The sequence below is a fragment of the Schistocerca americana genome, chromosome 1 (genome assembly GCF_021461395.2).
Source record: "Schistocerca americana isolate TAMUIC-IGC-003095 chromosome 1, iqSchAmer2.1, whole genome shotgun sequence".
NCBI classification, from domain to species: Eukaryota; Metazoa; Arthropoda; class Insecta; order Orthoptera; family Acrididae; genus Schistocerca; species Schistocerca americana.
This window is the reverse complement of record NC_060119.1, coordinates 70,293,169-70,317,223: the sequence shown is the minus strand read 5'-3', so window position 1 is coordinate 70,317,223 and position 24,055 is coordinate 70,293,169.

Genomic DNA, 24,055 nt, shown 5'->3' with positions numbered 1-24,055 from the left:
GAACCTCGATAGTGGCGGTAGTAGACAACGTCGCCTGGGGCCAAAGCAAGGTGTCTGCCGCTGCACAGGAACCGGATGTGGCGGATGTAACAAAGGCATCAAGGTTCGATGAGGGCAACTGTGGAGCAACTCAGCCGGCGAGCGACCATCTCGGGGCTGAGAGCGATACGAGGACAAAAAGAGCAACAACGCGTCCTCCCGAGAATGCGACTCTTTCAGCTTCAACATCTGTGACTTGAGAGCCCTGACCAATCGTTCAGCGGCACCGTTCGACTGTGGCGAAAACGGCGCGGACGTCAGATAATGAATACCTTTGGCATTGCAGAATGACTGAAATTCTGCAGACACGTATTGTGGGCCATTGTCGGAAACAATTGACAGTGGAAGAGCTTCAATGCAAAAGATAGCAGATAACGCTTGGATGGTGGCAGATTATGTCAAGGAAGACATCCGGACAACAAAAGAAAAATTACTGAATGAGTCGACCACAACCAACCATCGAGCATTCCAGAATGGACCAGCAAAATCGATGTGTAAGCGTTGCCAAGGGGAAGTTGCTGTTGGCCATGCAAAGAATTTCTGCGGTGGTGCAGATTGTTGTTCGGGATACGCCATGCAAGAAGAGCACATATGCGTAATCGCAGCATCGATTCCGAACCAAGTACAGTGCTGACGAGCAAGTTGCTTCGTTCTTACTATACCCCAATGTCCTTGGTGGAGAAGCCATACGACAGAGGACTGTAACGAACGTGGGACCACGACCCTGGACTGATCATTATCAGAACGCAACAGCAAAACACCACGTCTAACAAAAAGTCTCTCCTTGTGAGCAAAAAATCGGCGAACCAACGGGTCCCCAATCCGTGACTTTGACAAGGGCCATTGCGTAGCAACAAAACGCAGAACGTTAGCAAGGACAGGGTGGGCAGTTGTGGCTGTAGCTACACGACGAAAATCACTCGGAAACGATTCGACCACGTCATCGGTTTCGGAATCAATGAACTTGCAAGCAAGTTCAGAGGAATCGAATGCTCTATCCCCAGCAACAGACAAACGGGACAACGCATCGGCGTTTTCGTGCTTAGTAGTGGACCGATACAAGATGCCGTAGCGGTACTGCGAGAGGAAATTAGAGCAGCGAATGAATTTCTGCGCTGTACGTGGAGGTACCGGTTGGTCGGATGAAAAAGCGATGTCAAAGGTTTGTGATCTGTGATTATGGTAAAGTGACGACCATACAAGAAGTCACGAAACTTTGTAACACCAAACACGAGAGCCAATGCTTCTTTCTCGATCTGTGAATAATTTCTTTGCTCCTACGAGAGCAATTTGGGCGCAAAGGAAATACGGCGATCGTGCGAGCCATCTTTGTGCACAAGCACAGCACCGATTCATCCAAAATCAACAAAAGGGGCTTCTGTGGATCGAATGGCGTATGGCAGTTGTTGGGAAGCAAAGCAGATTTCAACCGGCGAAAGGCGCGTTCGCATTCTGTCGTCCAGACGAACGGAACCCCTTTACGGCGTAAGCAATGAAGCAGAGCTGAAATGGAAGAAGCATGCGGCACATATCTGTGATAATAAGTGATTTTTCCCAGCACACTCTGTAGCTGCTTCAAATTCTGTGGGGAAGGCAAGTCTTGTATGGCACGGAGGTGCGTGGAACTGGGATGTATGCCTTGGGCATTGAGTACATGGCCTAGGTATGACAAGACACGAGCAAAAAACACACATTTGTCCTTCTGTAAGCGAAGACCATTTTCTCGCAAGACCTGAAATAATGTTCTGAGATTGGCTAAATATTCTTCTTCCTTCTTTCCGGAGATCACAATACCGTCCAGATAGTTTGCTGCAGTAGGGACCGACGCACAAACAGTTTGTAGATAGTGCTGAAACAATGCAGGGGCGGATGCACACCTGAGTGACAATCGTTTGAATTGATACAAACCAAGATGCTTGTTAACCACCAAAACGCGTCGGGTTTCCTCTTCCACCAGTATTCGCAAGTACACGTCTGCTAGGTTCAACTTCTAAAAATATTCGCATGGGCACAGTTTGTCAAAAAGATCTTCCATGCGGGGTAAAGGAAAAGTAGCAATCACTAGTTGTGGATTCACTGTTGCCTTGAAGTCCACACAAAGTCTCAATTTTTCTGAAGGTTTTGGCAAAATTTTTAAGGGTGATGCCCAGAGAGAAGCCTACACACGTTCAATTACACCTTGTTATTCCAAATCTTGTAATGTTTTTGTTGCCTCATCACGCAATGCGTAGGGAACATTTCGCGCTCTGAAAATTTTCGGTAGGGCATTTACTTTCAGTTCCAAATGTGAGTTATAGTTCTTAGCGCAATCGAGTTCCGGGGCAAAAGTGTCTGCAAATTCTTCACATAGACGAGAAACACTGTCTGAAGCGCCAGTCTGGTTCACGGATAGGACCTGATTTACTATAGACAGGTTAAACAACTGAAATAAATCCAAACCAAACAATTTCACTGAAGAAGAAGAACGAAGGACGTAAAATGACACAGTGTTGTTTGTCCTTTGTATGTTGCAAGAAGGCTACACTGTCCTAACACAGGGATCTCTTGACCTGAATTGCTAGTTAAGTTAACATTTGCGGCTCGCAACGGAGGTGTGCCCAGAAGTTTGTAAGTGTCGTGATTCAACAGTGAAACTGCAGCTCCGGTATGGGGCTGCAATGGTATCACTTTGCCGTTAATGTCCTAGTCTACAAAAAGTTTATTGTCCTGCTGACGACCAGAGCGACTGGCTAGTGCAATGTGAACTGAAACTGGTATAAAATCACTTGCCACTTGACGGGTGTGCCAGGCGATGTCGACGCACACTATTTGTGGGACAAACACAGTCACTGTTAGAGAGAGTGGCACTGGGCGGAGTGGAATGAGCGACATGAATTTCCATGGGCGAAGTTTCACGAGCCTGAGTATCCTTGGTTCGATTCCGATAACAGCGCGAAGCAAAAGGCCGGGAATGGTTTTGAGGTTTCGATCTGAGCTTTTTCTGGCAAACACTCTGAACATGTCCTTTTTTATTACAGTAAAAGCAAATAGCTTGGCGTAACGGGCAATTGTCACGCGAATGTCTAGTAGAGCACTGCAGCCATAATTTAAGCACTGCATTTGCTTGCCGCCGCGGCACACGTGGCTGAAAGCCTGGATGCAGCGGTGCGACCGGGCGTGAGGGCTGTTTACGGCTCAGTGCAGCTCGCCTGGTGGGCCGTTTAACATGACACACAGCCCACGAAGTTTCAAATGATTCCTGAGCAAAGTCAAGTGTGTCTTGCCAATCCAATATGTCCTTCACTTCTTGAAGGGAGGGATTGACTAGCATCTAAATCTGTTCCCTTACACGAACATCAAAATGGTTCAAATGGCTCTGAGCACTATGGGACTCAACTGCTGTGGTCATAAGTCCCCTAGAACCTAGAACTTAGAACTACTTAAACCTAACTAACCTAAGGACATCACACACATCCATGCCCGAGGCAGGATTCGAACCTGCGACCGTAGCGGTCGTGCGGTTCCAGACTGTAGCGCCTTTAACCACTCGGCCACTCCGGCCGGCTATATGAACATCACTCAAAAGCACAATCCCTAGTAAGACCTTGCAAGGTTGCGACCCACTCCCGATTAGTCTGACCGGCCATACGTTTTGTACAAAAGAAGGTATACCATTTGGCAACTACATTGACTTAAGTCTTTGAAATATGCATCTAATGCAGACAAAATTTCGTCGTAGGACAGAGTTGCTACGTCGCGTCGGGGAAATAATTTGACTATCACACGGTAAGTTTGCGCACCGACAGATGACAAAAGAAAAGGCTGCTGCTCGTTACCTTGAATTCTGTAGGCGGCGAGATGGAATCCAAATTGGCGTGACCACTCCGTCCAGCTTTCCAGTGCAGCATCAAAAGGTCTGAAGGTCGGTGCAACTGCTTGTTGTGGCTGTGTTAGCGGTGGAGTGGCGGCTGCAGCATCGCTTTTGCATTGCACATTGACCCCGGACGAGCTATCCAAGGGCATCTAGTAAGGCCTGCGTCTGCTGATTCTGTAAGCGATAAAATTCGGACAGTACATCTGGAGATTGTGGCGAAGCCACTACACAATTAAATCAGAGCAGTGGCAACGACAAATGTCAGTATAGTTAAGAACACCGATTTCACTCGTCACCAATGTTGTGTTGGCTGAAGAGCCATCACTGTGTTACTAGAGGAGGCCGAAATGCACGCATTTTAGCTAACGCAGGCTGGCGTGAGGAGGGCAGAACTATAATGACATAGGTCTGGAACATGACACGTAATTAGAATTCAGAATACGGACGTAATTAGCTTGATGCTTAACTTTAATACATTAATGATGAACGCCCCTCTTGACGGTATGTAAGTCACAATATCATCTGTTCAGAAGACATAGTAACTGAGTATGGCGCTATGCTAGATCGTAGCAAATGATGTAGCTGAAGGCTATGCTAAACTGTCGTCTCTGCAAATGAGAGTGTATGTAGTCAGTGAACCATCGCTAGCAAAGTCGGCTGTACAACTGGGGCGAGTGATAGGGAGTCTCTGTAGACTAGACCTAATGCGTGGCGGCGCTCGGTCTGCAATCACTGATAGTGGCGACACGCGGGTCCGACGTATACTAACAGACTGCGGCCGATTTAAAGACTACCACCTAGCAAGTGTGGTTTCTGGCGGTGACACCACACGGCATGCAAGCATTGTCACTCTGTGGCTAGGAAGACAGTCAGGAGCGGATGTCTTCCACCTACCCCCTTAGGCCATCTATTCACTACTGTGAGATTTCAAAACATTGGAAATCTACCCCAGAAATGGAGGGGCAATTAAAATCACTCCCCACTCTTATTAACACACAAAAAAAAATTTCTAAAAAGTGTATTTGTATGTTTATTTACGGCATTTATGTGAGTAAGTATATAATATATATGGTATACAGCTATGAGCATGAGAACAAACAAGAAACATTAATGCTTCAAAAATATCTCTAATGGAAAAGATATTTAGGTCATGTTTGTTTTTACTTTAGTCCTGTTCTTACTAAGTAAACAGGAATCTATTCCACCTTTTTTTACACTTCAACACGCTTAGAGAAAATAAACACCTTAGTAACTGCAAAGCTATTCATTGCTGAATATAGTCATATAACAGTATATTTTGTACACAAGCACTAAATGTTTTCATATGCTTTTAAGCGGTATTGTTACAGATCCTACGTCCGAAAAAATTCTGAGCTGATTATAAAACACAGTATGATGGAATTATGCTGACCATTTTTTTAATTAATGGAATCGATGTCAGTGTTCTTAGGATTTTATAAGTGACTATGCAGTACTCTGTTTTGATGAAGTTTTCGCATGGTGGAAAACATAGCTCACACGTGTGTACCTAAATCAAAGGAAGATTCACTTTTCTCACGTGGTGTCACCTTCAGAGAGGTTGATATCTTTGGGGTCTGCACGCTGGAGATGTTTGACGATATCTGTGCCAAGATGGATATATGCATCTATGGCAGATGTTCATTTTTCAGTGTTGACTTAATAAAAACGCGCAAAATAATTTCCATGGTTCCTATAGCACATCGTCTCATCATAGATTACTCACAAGACAATTTTTGAACTATTTTAGAATAGGATATGGGACTCTATTATGCTGAGTAGGAATATATACACAGTTTTTACATACAACCATAGATGCATTTGGCTGCCGAGTCGCGAATTTTATTAGTAATCACTCTTTAAAACGAACGCGCTTTGGTCCTCACACTAATTAATTCATTATTGTAATTCGATCCACAGTTTAGTACACACTCTAATTGCTATCAGTCACTTCTCATATCTCAGTCCAGAGAATGGGTGAAACTCACAGCATCTCTTCTACCAAAACAGGCTGGAAAACCGTTTGGTATGCTGATAAAGTTTAATGATAATGCATTTCCAATCTCTTGATGAAAATGCTTATGGTTCTATGTTTCTCAGATTAATTGTTAGCTTTGGTCTCCCACTGTATTCTGCACTGTATCTTGAGAAACCTATATCTTGTAAATCTCGGTCCTTGCCTCGCATCCCTCGTCTAAAGCGTCGCCCCCTGTGGTTACACTTCTGTGTATTATTTTTGAAGCGTTTTCCTCTCGAAAATATTGACGAACTCTTACAACAGTGGCGATGCAATAGTTTTCTAGAAATTTCTACGTTCTGCTCACATCCATTTACATGTATTGCAACTTACATCTAAATACAGTATCAAACTGTTCTTCTTAAATATTTCCAGTTTCAACCACAACGGAAGCTATGTACCTTTCCACAAAATAATCTAATTTAAAATAATTAATTCGGCAAATGTGACCGTCCTTCCATACGCTTCAGAGTCACCATCACCTATTGCTCCACTTGAATATTTTTAATTCCCTGCCTCACATTCCTCATTCCACTCATTGCTGTTGACAGAACACCTTTTCGTTCAAATGTAACAGATTTTTCTATTAACAATGAGACATATCCATCTTGCCACTTCCACTTAAGACTGATTTCTTTCATTTCGTAGTTCCGCATTAACAAAATTTATCACCGATCTGCCAGCGACACTAAAGCATCAAAATACACAGCAATTAGGCACAATTAGTTTTGCCGATTAATATAAGTAAATCATGCTGCACATTTGTTGACATTCCTTTTAGATTAAGACATGAAAGTAATGGAAGAAATTTAAATAAATGGCTAGTTACAAAATTTATTATACGTTTCAACTAAACATTTGACTGCTGTAAAGTTGTTTGGTGATAAGAGCAGGACTGAAAATATGGCTGTTACAGCAGTAGCATACCGACCCCACCTCATGAACATCTTTCTGCAGCAGGCAGGAATCAACAGAATGGAAAGACCTGTGGCATCTGCTGGGCCTGTTTGGGACAAACCGAATCCCGTAATGTGTTGTTGCAGAAAACCTTCCTACACACTTGTTAGCTTCAGGAGGACCACAGTCGAATATTATAACTATTTCGAGTGGCATAATTTGGAGTGGCTAGTGGATGGGATGCCAAGCAGAATCCAAGCATGCTATCATGCTCGGAGTGGAACATCACAGATGCGAATGTTACGAAGCAGCAGAGCTTCTGAGTCGTTAGGTCGCGTCATATTCCTCTATGAACTTCTTCATTGCTTGACATTTCGACCCGTTTGCAGGAAATTTCTGCTGTTCCCAGATGGATGATTCAGCTATCCAGAAGAGATCTCAGCAGAGTGAACGATACGTTCAACACTAACGAGGTTTCAAAAGGAATATAACACAGCATGACGATTCAGAAGTTTTCATTATCAATGATAACAGCTTCGTAAGCCTGCAGACACACAGAACAAGATGTGAAAGCTTCCGAAAACCCGACGTGTGAGGATACTGGAACTCAGGCGAAAGAATCGTCTTTGGCAGTCAAGCTCAGCGGTAAATGCGAGCATGCACTTTAGTGACAGTCAATTTGTCAAAACAGACAGAAGTTTCAAGTGCGAAGCGGCTTGATGACTTGTGAAACTTTTATGATTCCATACGTCTAGTAGTCATGAAAGATGAAATTCACTGAGAACGGCAAAAATAATTAATCGGAAGGCATTAACGAGGGGCATTTAAAAAAAGCAAAGCAACACTTTTTTCCCTGAAAGCAAGTTGGTTTTGACAAGCTGCGACATCGTCGCGAAAAAACAGTGACCCGTACATGTAATAAGTTTCCTTTAATTTACGTCTATGGTCACAAACTTTTTGTTAACAGATTACTGGTTTCGGTCTTTAATGACCATCATCAGATTTGTTTCATAAAAATAAAGTCCTAATGTACTGCAGCCATAGTGACATCGTCAAATGTTAAATTCGGGATCAGCACGAGCATCGTCAAATACATATAAATAACATCACATGTACAAGTCATGTTGTCAGTGGTACTACTCATTAGGAGTTTGTTTTTATGAAACAGATCTAATGATGGTCATTAAAGACCGAAACCGGTAATCTGTTAACAAAAGATCTGTGACCACATACGTAAATTAAAGGAAACTTATTACAAGTATGTTTTATTCAGGGTTCCAAAACACGGTATTATTCCCTATTCTTTTGGCTAAGACACCCTGTTTTTCAACATAATACCCAATCAATGCACGTCACCTTACTGGCAGGGCCTGTATGCTCACATGGTACCACTCTACTGGTGGACGTCGGAGCCAACGTCTTACTGCATAAATAAATCCCTCACCATCCACGTACTGACTCCCGCGGATTGGTTTCTTCATTGGGCCGAATGGATGTAAGTCGGAAGGCGAGAGATCCAAACTGTAGGTTGAATAAGCAAGAATAGACCACTGAAGTTTTGTGAATACCTCTCAGGTGCGCAGGCTTGGCTGAGGCCTTGCGTTGTCATAGTGAAGGAGAAATTCGTTTCCATTTTTGTGTCGAGGAACAGGCTGAAGACGTTTCTTCAATTTCCCGAGGGTACCACAATAGGCTTCAGACTTGATTTTTGGACATGACGGAAGACATCAAACAGAACAACCCCTTCCTAGTCCCAGAAGACCGTCACCATTAATTTACTGCTGCGGGTGTACCACTGAACTTCTGGAGTTTGTGGTGCCGCTCAATTGATTGCCATTTTGCTACTGGTTCGAAGTGGTGAACCCAATTTTCACTGTCTGTGAAGATGTTCGACAAAAATTGGTCACGATCGGCCTCGTATAGTGCAAGTAATTCTGCACAGATGGTCCTTCGTTGCTCCTAATGGTCCTCTATTAGGCGGCGACGATCCCAGCGTGCACTCTCCTTTGGGTACGCAACTGTCAGAGGCGTGTCTCATCGCCACCAACAGAGACGTCCAGTTGAGACGTGAGGTGTTCGATTTTGATACATCGACATCCTCGACTGAGAGTCATTAAATGTATACGCTATTGTGGATATGGACAACCATCAGCTGTAGAACGGAATAGCGAAAACCAAATTCGTGTCGGATCGGGACTCGAACCGGGATTTCCCGGTTACCACGAGCGGTCGCCTTACCATTTGTCTATCTGTGTACGACTCACGGCTAGACATAAACTTCCATATGTCGCCAACCACCCGTTCACAGCCCGTACTCGTACATCTATTATGCATGCATGCCAGAAGGAACTGAGAATAACACGGGCACTGCAATATCGAGTGAGAGTGTCTGCACGTTCCAACATTGCAGGAGTCATAGCTTTGTGCAGCCGGCCTGCGCGCGGGAGATCTGACAGGTTTGCACCACCTTACTGTGATGATGACTGACTTCTCGCCCGACGACTCATCGTGCTTTCGTTCACTGCCAGGTCTCCGTAGACATTCTGCAACCGCCTATTACTATCTGTGATGCTCTGGTTTTTCGCCAAAGGAAATTCAATGACATCTCTCTCCTTAGAACCCACTTCCTTTACAGACGCAGTTCTGCAGGGTACGTATAGCCCCGCCACCTATTGGAACTTAATGAAACTATAGTTACCGAAGCGGGAATATTCCACGACGTCAAATAATAACTATGCGTGTTTTCAACCGAAACTATCCGAGGAGAAAAATTTATTGAACACCCTTTGTGTATTACCCGGAACGAGTTGCAGCCTGCCTCTTGGGGCATAAAAAATTCAATTTTCAGTATTTCGCTTTATTGTTGATGGAATTTAAAAACTGCACATTCTGTCATAATCTCCTCATTAGGACGTGTAATCTTATGTTAAACATCTAACACAATAAACAAGTACCACAGAAACTGTGTGCTTCTCTTGAGGCAGTGTAGTTGACGTCTCGCAAATACTAGGTATTCGTTCGTCCACTATTTGTGGATTACTTAACAGCTTCCAACAAACTTCGCACAAAATTTCAAACCATTAAGATATTTGTTGTCCCTCACACGTCCCACAAAATGATGAACGGGAAAATGTTTATCCCTCGCTACATTTTCGCTGTTCTTCCAGCAAAACTTCAGCATCACAAAATAAATATTACTTCTTTAGTACTCACTCTATTCGCAATATCATCGTACAACACACAGTTTGGGGTGTACGACATCATAAATATTGAGATGATTCAAAAATTAGTTATTACTTAAAATGGAGTGAAATGACCTAGAATATATTCATCCAGCTTTACATAATGAGAGTACGTAGCAACTACAAATAAGCGTAAAGCATAATTTCAAATATTTTCTACATTATTTTCTTTTACATGCTTAACGTCAAATATTGAACAAATTAACTCATTTGTCAAGTAATCAGATGCTTGAAACTGTCTTATTCACGTGAGTTAGGGGGACTTTAATGGTCACTTCTAGAATATATTTCAGTGACAAAATCAGTATCAATTCGCCTACGAAATATACAGGGTGTCCCAGCTATCTTGTCCACTCAAAATATCTCTGGAACAATAACAGCTATTGGAAAACGACTTTCACCGGTATCAATGTAGGGCAGGGGCCCATGAATGTACATATTTGGAAACATTCTAAAACGAAAGCATATGTGTTTTTTACCACAAACTTATGTTTTTTTTTAAATGGACCTCCCATATTTTTTTCTTCAGCAATCCATAGCATGACAATGCACATACACAATGGCGTTGATTGCTTCGCAATATTCCCATTACATTCCGAGATATTGAGACGCGAAGTTGACGCTTGATACACCCGACATGCGCTGCTAGCGTACGTCCTGAGGCTCAGGCGTGAACCCCATGCTGCCCGTAATCGCGATGTGATTGACATGCGTAATCACACCTCCATACTTATCAAGAGGTGCGAAACGAATAATACGGTCTGCTGCCATCCTGCATTAACGTCGTACGTTCCAGCAGGTACTTATCCCATAGGCTAGGGGTGATGCGGTTCTGTAACATATCTGTGTACCGCAACGTTAGTCACAAAGTTAACTTCGCTTATCGTTAATCCGTTACTAAAAAGGTAATGCCGTTCAACGTTAAAACTTTACTTTACTGTAGATCTACTGCAAGTGACAGTTAATCATTCACTCGTAATAGTAAAATTCATGTTGATGGTTTTAGTGAAACGAGCAAGTGGACTAAAGGTTTTACTGTTGTTTAGGTAAAAATGTTTTGATTTGGGAAGTTCAGGTAGGATATAGAAGATGAATGTAAACATGTTTAACCAATTAGTTTTATTATCACCTAAATATCACTGTTATGTTTATCTAATGCGTTAAATGACAAATTGTTGCAAACAAATGTTTCTTAACATCACTGGGTAAAATGGCCCTTTGTAGAAACTTCCACTGTGATACCAGCACTACATACTAAACATAGCGTTCACATCTCATGCTCAAAGTGATGCCCATTGGCTTGCATACATAGGGTCACTGTGCGGATGAAGGATGCCCTACTTCGTGCTACTGTTTCCTCTTTGATGGCTGTACAAGCATCAATAATGCGTTGCTTCATGTTCTCTGGTGTTGTTGGTTCATGTTGGTAAACAGCATCCTTCACTGCTCCCCAAAGAAAATAACCCAGCGGTGTAAGGTCCGGAGGTCGGGTAGGCCACCTAACTGGGCCACCTCGTCCAATCCACCTACCAGGGAACTTACGGTTCAGAAGTCGTCGTGCTAGTAAGGCGTTATGTGCAGGGCATCCGTCATGCTGATACCACATGACCATTCTCCGGTTCATAGGTACGGTGTCCAAGAGAACAGGAAGATTGTGTCGTATAATTCTGGAGTATTGTCTGCCATTTTGGATTCCATTTATAAAGAAAGGTCTGATAATGGTATATCCAATAATCCCACACCAAACATTAACTTTCCACGGACGTTGATGCTCTACCTGACGGAGCCATTTTGGATTGTCTGCGGACTAATAATGCATATTCCTCATATTGATAATTCCTTTTTTGGAGAATGATGCCTCGTCGGTAAAGAGAACATCTGCAAAAAATTTTGGATTAGTCAGACGTTTATGCTGAACCCACCGACAAAATGTTACCCTATTGCGGACGTCATTTCCATGAAGATCCTGGTGTAAATGAACATGGTAAGGATGAAATTTATGACGTTTAAGAATATGGTGTGCACTTGATTTCGACACACCAACTTCACGTTCTATTTGACGTGTGCTGATTTGAGGATTCACAGCTATGGTAGCGAGCACAGCAACTTCAGCACGTTCATCTGTGCGTGTTCTAGGACGATGTCGAGGTCTTGGATTTAAGCTTCTCGTTTCACGTAGACGAGATGTGAGACGACCAAACATCCGGCGTGAAGGCGATGGCTTGTCAGGGAATCGTCTTCTGTACAGTCGTTCTGCCTCAACAGCATTTCGTCCACTTACAACAGGGTACAGTACAGGTATGTAGAGTAGGGTAGAAAACAGACATATTAACTTAATAATCATAATGTTCGCTAACAGTACTATCAACAAACAAGCAATCACATAACGTATTTCCCGTCAACGTACATTCTCCACAGATCAGCAGCATTTCTACCATATCTTCATGTGTGTACATTATACTGTACAGTATAAGTTCCATAACACAACGTTTATTGATAATGTGTACTACCTACGTGCCGTCACTAGATTACTCTGATGCACGACTACACTGGCAAGCGGTGTACTGCACGCCAAAGCAACAACAAATGGGATGCTGGGAGGGTGGTGGAGCACAGGAGTTTGCATGGGTCGGAAACCATAAACAAGGTGAAGTGGTAACTGTGGCGGTAGTGGGAATTACGTTGGACTCTTGACTAGGTAGAGCCAGGCCCAGCGCGACAGGTACAGTGGGTCATATAACGCATTAGATAAACCTTCTTTTTGGTGGGCAGGATAAATAAGACAACCTGACGGGTGTACACGGAACGGTACTGGTTCATATTGTGTACGTAGATACGTAAAACGTGCAAGAGGGAAACCATTATGTCCTTATGAGAGTTCATGGCAGCAGGCCGTATTATTCGTTTCGGACCTCTTGATAAATATGGAAGTGTGATTACGCATGTCAATCACATCGCGATTACGGGCAGCATGGGGTTCACGCCTGAGCCTCAGGACGTGCGCTAGCAGCGCATGTCAGGTGTTTCAAGCGTCAACTTCGCGTCTCAATATCTCGGGATGTAATGGGAATATTGCGATACAATCAACGCCATTGTGTATGTGCTTTGTCATGCTATGGATTGCCGAAGAAAAAATATGGGAGGTCCATTTAAAAAAAACATAAGTTTGTCGTAAAAAACACATATGCTTTCGTTTTAGAATGTTTCCAAATATGTACATTCATGGGCCCCTGCCCTACATTGATACCGGTGAAAGTCGTTTTCCAATAGCTGTTATTGTTCCAGAGATATTTTGGGTGGACAAGACAGTTGGGACACCCTGTGTAGAGCGACTTTGTCTTCTGTCTTACGTTACTACCTCAAGTCCAATTATGATAGGAATAGTCTCTCGCGCCGATAATTTAGAGCTTGCAGCATGAACGTGTGCGGTTGTATTTCTGTTGAAGAACCAAACCCCTGCCACCTGAACATAGCAAGAGCACATCATCAGAAAGAGAAACTACGGACACTGCCCTGACTATAATATCGTTTGTAGTTGGAGGAGATATGACTTGCGTACAACCATAAGATGTAGCATCATACTTGTACTATATCAAGAACGAAGCAAGATCTGGCCAGTAGGAGATCAATTTAACGCTCAAGGTGTAGAGGATATGTGAAGCAATCGACGAAATTCAATATACGGAGATAAAGGCTTCGTCTTAATGCTACTAGTCGCAGTGTTATTGGTTATTCCCCTTGACTTTCATTGCGAAAACTTACAGCACAATTGCCATATTTCGCACTATTTGCGATCAGAAGGGGTACAAGAAACCTTCGAGTATCATTTGCTCTATTTCCCAAACTCACAAGCAAATACAGTATCATTAATTACAAATGGTTTCCATCCCCTGATATTCACTAAATAAATCTAAAGTTTCCGCTTCACCGTGAGGTGTTTTTTTTTTTTGTGATATGTTACAATACAGCATCACCGGTCTATTGCGGTCTAACTGTGTTGGTGAGGCAGTAAATTTCGTCCACAGGGCAGTGACTGCGTCACTGCAATTCACTTTGGAGGTGTGGCGGTGGGACTTGTAGTCCCGTACCACCCTCTGACGGTGACAGTACTACATCAGTCAGGCAGAAAAATTTAGCCTAACGTGGGCTGGTATGGTTGGAAAGTATTAGCAATTCATGTAATAGTTAAACATTTAGGATGCAAATTAGTTTTTGTATGTGGATTTTAGTCTCTTCAATATACGTAATAAATGCTGAAATTCCGTAAATTAGATTTAGTTACTTACGACATTGTAACTAATGTTAGATGTGTTGTATTTCGCAAATGAAGCGTAAAATATGATTCCCGGTCCTTACGCCATGAACGCATCTTATCTGTAAGTACACACAAACGTAATAGCTTTCATTTTCCATCACGTGCCATTGCCAAAATTCTAAGTTGTTGTATTCAGAGTGTTGTAACTACCTTTCTGAAGTGTATATGATAATATCTTTGCTATACCCTGCAACTGCGTTTTGGTCTTCAGTTTGCATTTGGACATAGCGAAAGAATAAGCTGATGTTCATGAATGGAATGATTCTCAGTGGTTGGATGTTAAATAATACTTAGGTTATACAGTACGTAGTCCTCTCTCACGTGTTATAAACACTTCGTTACTATTTGATGCAGAATATAACTTCTGCTTTACCTTTGCGATATGACGAAAACAACGATCGAAATTGTTCAGCAACGCATGAACAGCCAGTATTGCTTTGATCTGCCTAGCGGAACATGAAAACGAGAGAATTATTACTAATATTCGTAACATAAGAGAAATTGTAAGAGTACGCTGATGGGGCCACAAATTATGACCGTCTGCTCTGTAGCTTGTTTGTCCGTCTTCGGAATGAAATACATCACTGGTTCTACGTATGAAGGATCCGACAGTTTGTTGGTTGCTTTATGGAAGAATGTGACAATAGATGTCTACACACAGGTTATTTAATTCACATAAGTAACGGGCCTCTAATTTGCGGACGCGGTGATGGCGCCCAATAGTGACCCAGATGGTTTCCGCGGGATTTACATCAGGCGAATTTGGTCGCCGAGTGATCAACGTGAGTTCACTGTAATGCTCCTCAAACTACTGTGGCACGGTTCTCGCTCCGAGAGATGGACAATTGTACTGCTGAAAAGTGACATCTCCGTCGGGACGACATCAAGCGTGAAGGGTAGCAAGTGCTTCGCAGCCGTCACCGTGTCTTCCATTAGTACCACAGGTCCCATGCAAGCGCCGGACAATCTCCGCCATAGAACAATAGTACACACACCATCCTTGCGTCCGTGGCGTGCTACACGTTTCGAGCCCCCGTTCACCTCGATGACAGTGTTTGCGGAGACGATAATCGACGTAGTGTAGCAAAAATGTGATTCACCCCATGTGCCTAGATTTTTCTGTTGATAGACGGTCGAATAGAGATGGTCCTGTGCCCACTGCAATCTTAATTGGTGGTGCCATTGGGTCAACATGTGAACATGTAGGGGTGGTCTGCAGCGGAGCTCCGTGTTCAACACTACGATGAACGGTCTCCTCCGAAACACTTGTGCGTGTACCAGCATTGCGCTCTTTCGGTAGAGATGAGACACATCTCCATTTGTCCTACTTTACAGAGCACGTTCTGTAAAGAGCCGTGGACGTCCAATCATCTAGCGCCCAGCGGTGGTTTCACTGTCCTTCTAACTCTTTCCGTAGATGCTCACGGCAGTAACACGTGATATTCGACCAGCTTCGTCATTTACGAGATACTCGTTCACAGGTTCTGCGTAATAATAATCTACCCTTTGTGAAAGTCGCTTATCTCAATGTATTTCCCAATTTGCAGCCAATATCTTCGCTAATTTGACTCAGTCCCTGTCCACTCCACTCACATGCACGTCAAAACCACCAGGCAGCAGTCAACTAATGTTTTGCCTCATCAGTGTATAGCTTAATTATGTTTTCTCTTCATCGAAATACCTTACAATGCAAAGGCTCCTATTTTAAGACGAGAGATCCCTATTCTTGTGTTGTTTTAAGCATTAATCTCCGTGTGAACAGTTAAGGAACTTTTTGGTTTCATGATTGCCATCAATTGTTGCTTTTATTAGAAAAGGACAGCATATCACATAAATAACTATTTACTAATATTTTCACGCAGAAATGTTTGCCGTCACCAATTGTCAAACAGCATCCTTATCAAACAGCACCTTACACCCTTTACCTTATAAGTAAACGGACCGGAAACTGGGCAAAGAAGATCAGGAATGTATATCTCTCTGAACGAACACATAGTTCATCAATGGTGTGCATATGCAATACTGAAGTCATGTGTGGTTAACACATTTGATGATCCGCATTATAAATGGTTGTTTAACATAATAACATTATAGTTATAACAATAACCATTATGCGTGTCTTTTCAAATATGTTTCAATCGACAATTTTAATGTTGCTAATTTTCAGTTTGAAATAACTTCTCTGTACATCTTTTTGTAATCTCTACATAAAAGGCAATGTCCCCTTACTGAATGACTGACAGACTCGTTACGGCCCAGCTCAAACCGCTAAGAACAGAAACTTGAAACTTAGAGAGGGTGTGGATCTTATACTGTAGGCGTCGTTTGAGAAAGGGTTTTTCGAAATTTCAACCCTGAGGGCGTGAAATAAGGGATGAATTTTAGAAAAAATATAGCTATTGGGGCAGTATTCAAGCTATAACTACAGAAATTTGTATTTAGTTTGTCGGCCAGAAGTAAACAAAAAAATACCTGATTTAGAATTTTCGGAAATTTAGCATTGTGGGGATGAAATGGTGGGTGAAAGATTAAATTGAACATATATCATGATTAAAGAACTACAAAACTATTTTTGAAGCTACATCTATGAACACAGGTATTTGACTTCTCGGTTACAAAACAAAGATATACATGTTTCAGTAATTTTGGTAACTGAAACCCTAAGGAGGTGAAATAAGGGAAGAGATCATTTTATGAAAAGATTTTATTATGAATGCATTTTTAAGGGTAAATCTATCAAAATTAAATTTGGCTTCTCAGCAAGAAGTAAAAAAAAAAAAAAAAAAAATCTGTGTTTCACTGTTTCTGGAAATTCGACCGCTATTGGAGTGAAACGGCGGACGAAAGTTTATATGGAAATATTTCATTGTGCAAACATTTTTGAAGATAAATCTATGTAAAACTGTATTATGCTTCTCTGTTGGAAATAAAACACAAGCATGTTATTTTTTTATAAATTCAACCCTTAAGGAGGTTACAAAAGGGTGAAACGCCTTATGAAAATATTTCGTTGCGAAACTATTTTAATGCCAAATCTTCTGAAACTGGTGCTTGGCCTCTTGGTTATAGATGAAAAAAATGCATGTTTCACTGTTTTTGGAAATTCAACCCCTAAGGGGGTGAAATAGGATCAGACAGATTCACTGAGGCCTCATCGCCCAGCCCAAACCTCTAAGGTTTAAAACTTTAAGTTCGGGGAGGATGTGGACCTTACACTGTTGGCATCGTTTAAGAAGGGATTGTCTGGAAGTGGGTGAAATATAGGATGAGAGCCTTTTGAGAGTATGTCGCCATTAAAGGAATTTTGAAGCTAGAACTATGGAAAATGGTATTTGATTTTTCAGTCAGAAAATAAGAAATACGTGTTTCAGCATTTTTGGGATTAGTGGGCGAAAGTTGTCTTTGAAAATAAACAATTACTAAAGAACTACTAAAGGATTTTTAAGGCTACATCTACCACAATTGGTACGTGACATCTTGGTTAGAAATAAATAATATTTGTTTCAGTGTTTCTCGACACTTAACCCCTAACGGAGTGCAATAATGTACGAAAATTTTAAAGAAAATACTTCCTTACCTTAAAAATTTTTAAACTGAAATTTATGAAAATTAGTATTTAACTTCTGGGTTAGATGTAAAGAAATATTTGTTACGGGGTAAATGTTGCTATGGAAATATCTCCACAAGAATGCAAAACGCACGTTTAACAAAGCTTTGGACCCCTGCTACCATAATCACGTCGATCGGAAGTACATTTGGAAATGACTGTGCTTATATTTCTTTAATTAGCGTAAACATTTAGAACATGTTGCAGTTTGTGAATAACATAGAAGTTCTATTAAATCAAAATAGAATAATTCTCTACAGGCCATATAGCCTACACGAGTGAAGCAACGGGCGCAAAGCTAATTGGACATAAATAAAATAGTCGTTTAGAGTTTGCTTAATCGTAAATAGAAACCCAAATTTTACAGTGCATAAAGAATTTTATTGTATCAGGTAGTATATTTATTTGAATTTATCGAGTGGTATAATTAAGAAAAGTTGTACGATAGACAGTTACAAGAGTGAGTTAATGTTTGTAAGTGGCTACATGTATGGACTGCTGTTCTGGTTCCAGGTCATATCAGTTCAGGCATATTGTACAGACGTATCAGAACCCAATTCCATGTTGAACTGAAAATCCTGCCTCTTTGTTTGTTTTGTAAGGTTTCTATATAAATTGCCTGTTTTTCTCTTTGTGTGTATGATATGCTTCTTAGGTTGCTTGATAATGACTACAAAGACAAAATTGGCCAATAGCAAATAAATTGCAAAATTTTATAGCCTGTAACAGATAATGATATCTTTTGAAGATTATAGCGAGGCTGTCGACGCTTGTGCTTACAGAATATTCAAGATACCGTAATCCGACTCTACCAAAAGCATTCTAAAGTGTGGAAAAGACATACGAAAACATTACTCCTAGGTGGAGGGCTTAGGATGAGTACAGCTGATCCCGAAGCAGGACGAATCATCCAAAAACATGCTACGCAATTGGAAAATAAAGAAGGGAAATAGAAAGAATGAAAAGGATGAAAACTGATGTTTACTAATCCGTAGTTGTTGGCTTTATAATACTGTTTAACATACACAGTTTAGAAAATTCGAGTTTCCTTTGTAAGGCTGTTAAATTATTTAAGTTTTCTCTTAGAAGTGTAAGTATACGGAAATATCATAAGTGATTATGTATAAAGATCCCTGGCACACTAATAGTAAGTTTTCCAGAGCGGTGCAACCTTTGTGTAATTCCGTATGGTTGCTTCGGCAGCTATTTGGCTATTTCATTTGAAACGTTAAGAGTGCCATTCATATCTCACCCGTCTGCCCACTTACGCCCAGTCGATAGATACTGCATTATATTGCACCATCAAAACTCGTATGTGAATAACTTTTGAGGGTCGCTAACATTTTTTTCCGCGCGGAAAAACCGGACGTTTCACGAACAATGGTTGCAGCTCAAGCCAAACGGGCACCCGGTGATCTGTAGCGTTTACCGGCGTCTCGTTCACTAAACGCTCCATCTACCCTCACAAAAAATGCGCAGTCTGTGGCGCCTTCCCACGGTTCGCGGTGCCCCCCCCGTTGGAGGTTCAGGTTCTCCCTCGAGCGTGAGTGTATGTGTCGTCCTTAGCGCAAGTTAGTGTAAGTTACACTAAGTAGCGTGTAAGCTTAGGGACCGATGAACTCAGCAGTTTGGTCCCATAATATCTTACCACAAATTTATAAAAAAAATCGATAACATTTTCCATGTTACTGCTTTGCTATGTACCGAGAGGCAGGGACAACGGCGAGTGATGACATAAAAGCAGTTTGTGTTTGTCCGTTCGTACAGTGTTGCAATCGCACGGTCACTGCGTAAAGATACCGCTCGAAACAGCTTCAGTTACGTGTAGTCATCTCAAAGAGGCAGCATACATACGTTTTGTATTGTGTCTAGCCCCTCTTTCGTTTTCACGACAGATTAACTTGTTCCAACATAATTATGTTGACATACTGGTTACTTAACGCAAATCACGATGTCTACGACTGCTTCACTGGGAACCACCGGAAAGTGAACAATTACTTTTGTGGAACGGAGTCTAGGCGGGCACAATGGCCATCCGGTCGCCAGTATACCTAGCGACGTCCTAAATAATGAATCGCAACAAGTAATCATAATTTTGGTAGTTAGTAATAAATATAGCAAACACCAAATAATAACAAATAATTGTTAATATTAAGTAATAAAATAATTTACCTTTCCCATACAGCGATGCTGTATTCATACAAGCTGAAAGGAGACAGTCAATGATGTGATGCTTATTAAACGGTGAGAGCTATTCAAGAAGTGAAGGGCAGCATGGCTATCAAATTTGCTGCCACCACCTATCCATTTCTTAGGAGAAAGTTGAAGAAGAGAGTTTCGAAGAAATACCAACGAGTGTTGCCCAGAAAGTAATGCGCCACATTTTTTTCTTTCAACAATTCTTAATCAAACATAATGAGAACTGTAGACACGAAAGAATAGCGTTTCATGTGCACACCCTATTTTTCCAACGTAATCTCCGTCCCGTTCTATGGCCTTCCTCCTAAGCGAAACAACGGCGTGTATGCAGTGTCGGTACCAAACCTTGTCGTTGTGGCGGGTCCAGTGCTTCACTGTGTGAATCACCACCTCAGCATCCTCAAAATATCTTCCACGAATGGCATCCTTTAATGGCCCAAACATGTGGATGTCTGAGGGAGCTAGGTCAGGTGTGTCAGGTGTGACAGCCGTGGATGGTCTCCCCGACCGCTGCAAACTGAGGAGCTCCGCCGAACCGCCTTCTGATGACCTCACCCTCCGTGCCCAGCGACTAACTGTACTTCTGTCGACAGCAGATGCTCCATAGACTCTGCACAAGCGTTTGTGAATAATCCGCACAGTTTCTTTCACTGCAGTGAGAAATTCAATGACACCATGTTGCTTGTAACGTACACCACTTACAGATGCCATTTTGAAACTGTCCTGCATTCTGCCGGAAATGACGCAAACTTGGCACGCTCACTCAGGAGACTTCAAATAATACATACGTAACGTTTCGCAGGCGTAGCATTGTTTTCGGCTGAGGAAAAAGTGCAGTGCATTACTTACTGGACCACCCTCATAAGTGCTACTGACAAGAAGACAGCATTTGGAGTATTTCAATCCGTTTTTACCTCAAACCCAGGAAAGGAAATTTACAATTTCCTACTTTTGAATACAAAATTTTTCAGCACGAAAGTTAAGGATAGACGATGTGAGGAATGTGAAATGGCTGAGAGGAATAACCTTCCTCATACTTTTAATAAGGTAACCAAAATATTTAGGAAGGAATGAATTGCTGGTTTCAGGAAAATGTTTCGAAAATTGATGTTCAGGTCAGTTACTCAGTGTCTGCATTGTAGCCCAAAAACAGTATACAGTTATTGGCGGGAGAGAAAATGATTATTTGTGCGAAAAGAACGACTAAATTTTTTGAATCACTTTACATTCTATTTTATAGGAAAAATAGAAATTATATTACTCAATTAATGTTTTGGCGAAACATCTAATTGTAGTGTTAATAATATCTTTTTTCTCTCAATACATTTTTCAATGTTAAAACTGATTTTTTAAATTTATTTAGTTCTTTTTAGCTATATGACCATTTCACCCTACCCATTTGGGCATAATGGAAACATCATTGAATTTGAGGATTACTGATAACTATTATTTTAATATTATTATTATTTTAGATTATTCCCATTTAAAGAGAGCGTTTGAACTTGAATTCCTTTATGATGATTGTTTATGTTTTTCTAAGCCCAAATTATTTTCATGTTTTAAGTGTGTTGTTTCTTTCTTTCCGCTGTCCATTTGCATCCTGGTCTCTGCTGTGTTGTGGCGTCAAATTTATGTTTTTCTGATGATGTTCCTGAATTCAGCCCTATTTTCTGCATCTTTTACTGTTATGTGTGCATGTCTGAGGTCCTCTTCAACTTCTTTTAACCATTTTGTTGTTCCCCTGCCTGTGTTGATGACTTTAATAATTCGCTATGAAATTCTGTTTTCATTCATCCTGTGGATATGTCCGTAGAACTGCATTCTTCTTTTCCTTATTGTATCCGTAATCTTGTCTGTGTACTTATATAATTCTGATGTTGGTCTCTTCTTCCCGATTCCTTGCTCTTCTATGGGGCCAAAAATTTTCCTGAGAATTTTCCTTTCTTGTTTCCTATTTCGTTGATTTTAGTTTCCCCACCTACTTGTGTTGATTCAGATGCATACAGTGCCTCCGGAAGTACGACAGTGTTGTAGTGCCTCAATTTTGCGTTACTGGATATGGACTTTTTGTTATAATAGTTCCACGTGAGTTTATATGCTACCTATAGTTTTATTATTCTTTTCTCATTGGCCCTTAGGTTGATCCCTGATGGATGGATGATTTCTCCCTGGTACTTAAAATGTGGTACTTGTACTATTTTACCATGGGTTGTCACAATAGGCAATTTGTCTTGTGGCACTCTTTCTATGTACTGGATTTTCTCATACGAAATTTTTTTTCCTAACGAGGATGAAAACCATCAGAAAGGTAATTAGGATAATCTCATTGTATTCCATGAGGCTCAGGAGATTATAGATCGTTTGCAGTTTCACTAAACAAAATGGTCAATCCATAGGGTGACTATTATTGACGACCTTCCTCTGTTCCATTTTCGCCATTTAGCTAAATGTTTTCGTCATAGTACTAAACGTTAACGGCACCGATAATCACTTCGCCCTGGCTGTAAGTTTAACGTGATTGTGTGGAAATAGCCGTCACAGATTCACCCTGTCCCCACAGCACCCAGCTGGGGGTGTAAGTGTTGGTAAAGATGAGGCTGTGTGGTCTTCTGCAATTATCTGCGCGTGCTTGCGTGGGCGCCACAGCTGGATGAATTTCCGTTGCGTGTTGGAGTTTCTATCCTGCTCGTTAATGGTGCCCTTTTGTGAGACCCTCCACGCAACTAATTTCTTGTCTGTGAGAAACGCAGTGTGATTAATTGTTTGGAGCTTAGCGGAGGGAGGGAATGCTCTTTGTGGTTGAGGGGATTAAAATTAGAACAGCGCAGCAGGCTTGCTTGTTTCCAGGGGTGCGCGGAATTTCACCAGAACCTTCTTCCGCTATTCTACGGGGGCCTTTCTGCACTCTGCACGGAATGTCTGATTGTTACACACTGCATTTCCTGTGCCTAATATCAGTGGATATCACATGGTACGCATCGTCCACATCGCCACTTTATAAGCTTCAACTGACGACGTAGCGTTACGTCGAAAGGATTGCACCAGGCAACGACCTACATTCATTAACAGCAACAGCATCAGTCGTTAGTTTCTGCAGTCAGACACTTACACGCGTGAGGTATTATGACTACGGATCCATTTATTTGCAACAATCCAAACTGGCTCTATAGGATTTAGATCTACGTGGTATGGCAGCAGTACGTAAGAAACCATTTTGCTGCAAAGTTATCTCTAAACGGAGCCCGCCTTTCCTTGTCTCTACGTATTTTTAATTTCTGTCAGTCATTGTGAAACTATGCGGTTCTCTCCCTTTTTACAATCTTGACAGAGGGTTGCTAAGGCGAAGCATGCTACTGCTCCTTAACTATTTAACTTGGCTCTTGCTGTCCTCCCTGCGTTAGCTTCATTGCGTGTTGCTTTGGTGGTTAGGATGAAACAACCAGATCATGGCCGAATAAACATTAATTTAATTTAGGGCTACATGTATTCGAAAGTCACTTGGTGCAACAATCAGATACGTTGCAAATCATTTAATTCCGACTTATTCAACGAGGAAAGGATTCTCCCAGTCATTCTCATTTTGTAAGTGGTGATGTGTGCCGTGTTTGGCTTTCTGTCTCTTTGCGTAACTGGTAAGATACTGCCGTAACTTACAATGACGATATTCTATTTCTGGCCGGCCGGAGTAGCCGAACGGTTGTAGACGCTACAGTCTGGAACCATGCGACCCCTACGGTCGCAGGCTCGAATCCTACCTCGGGCATGGATGTGTGTGATGTCCTTAGGTTAGTTAGGTTTAAGTAGTTCTAAGTTCTAGGGGACTGATGACCTCAGAAGTTAAGTCCCATAGTGCTCAGAGCAATTTGAA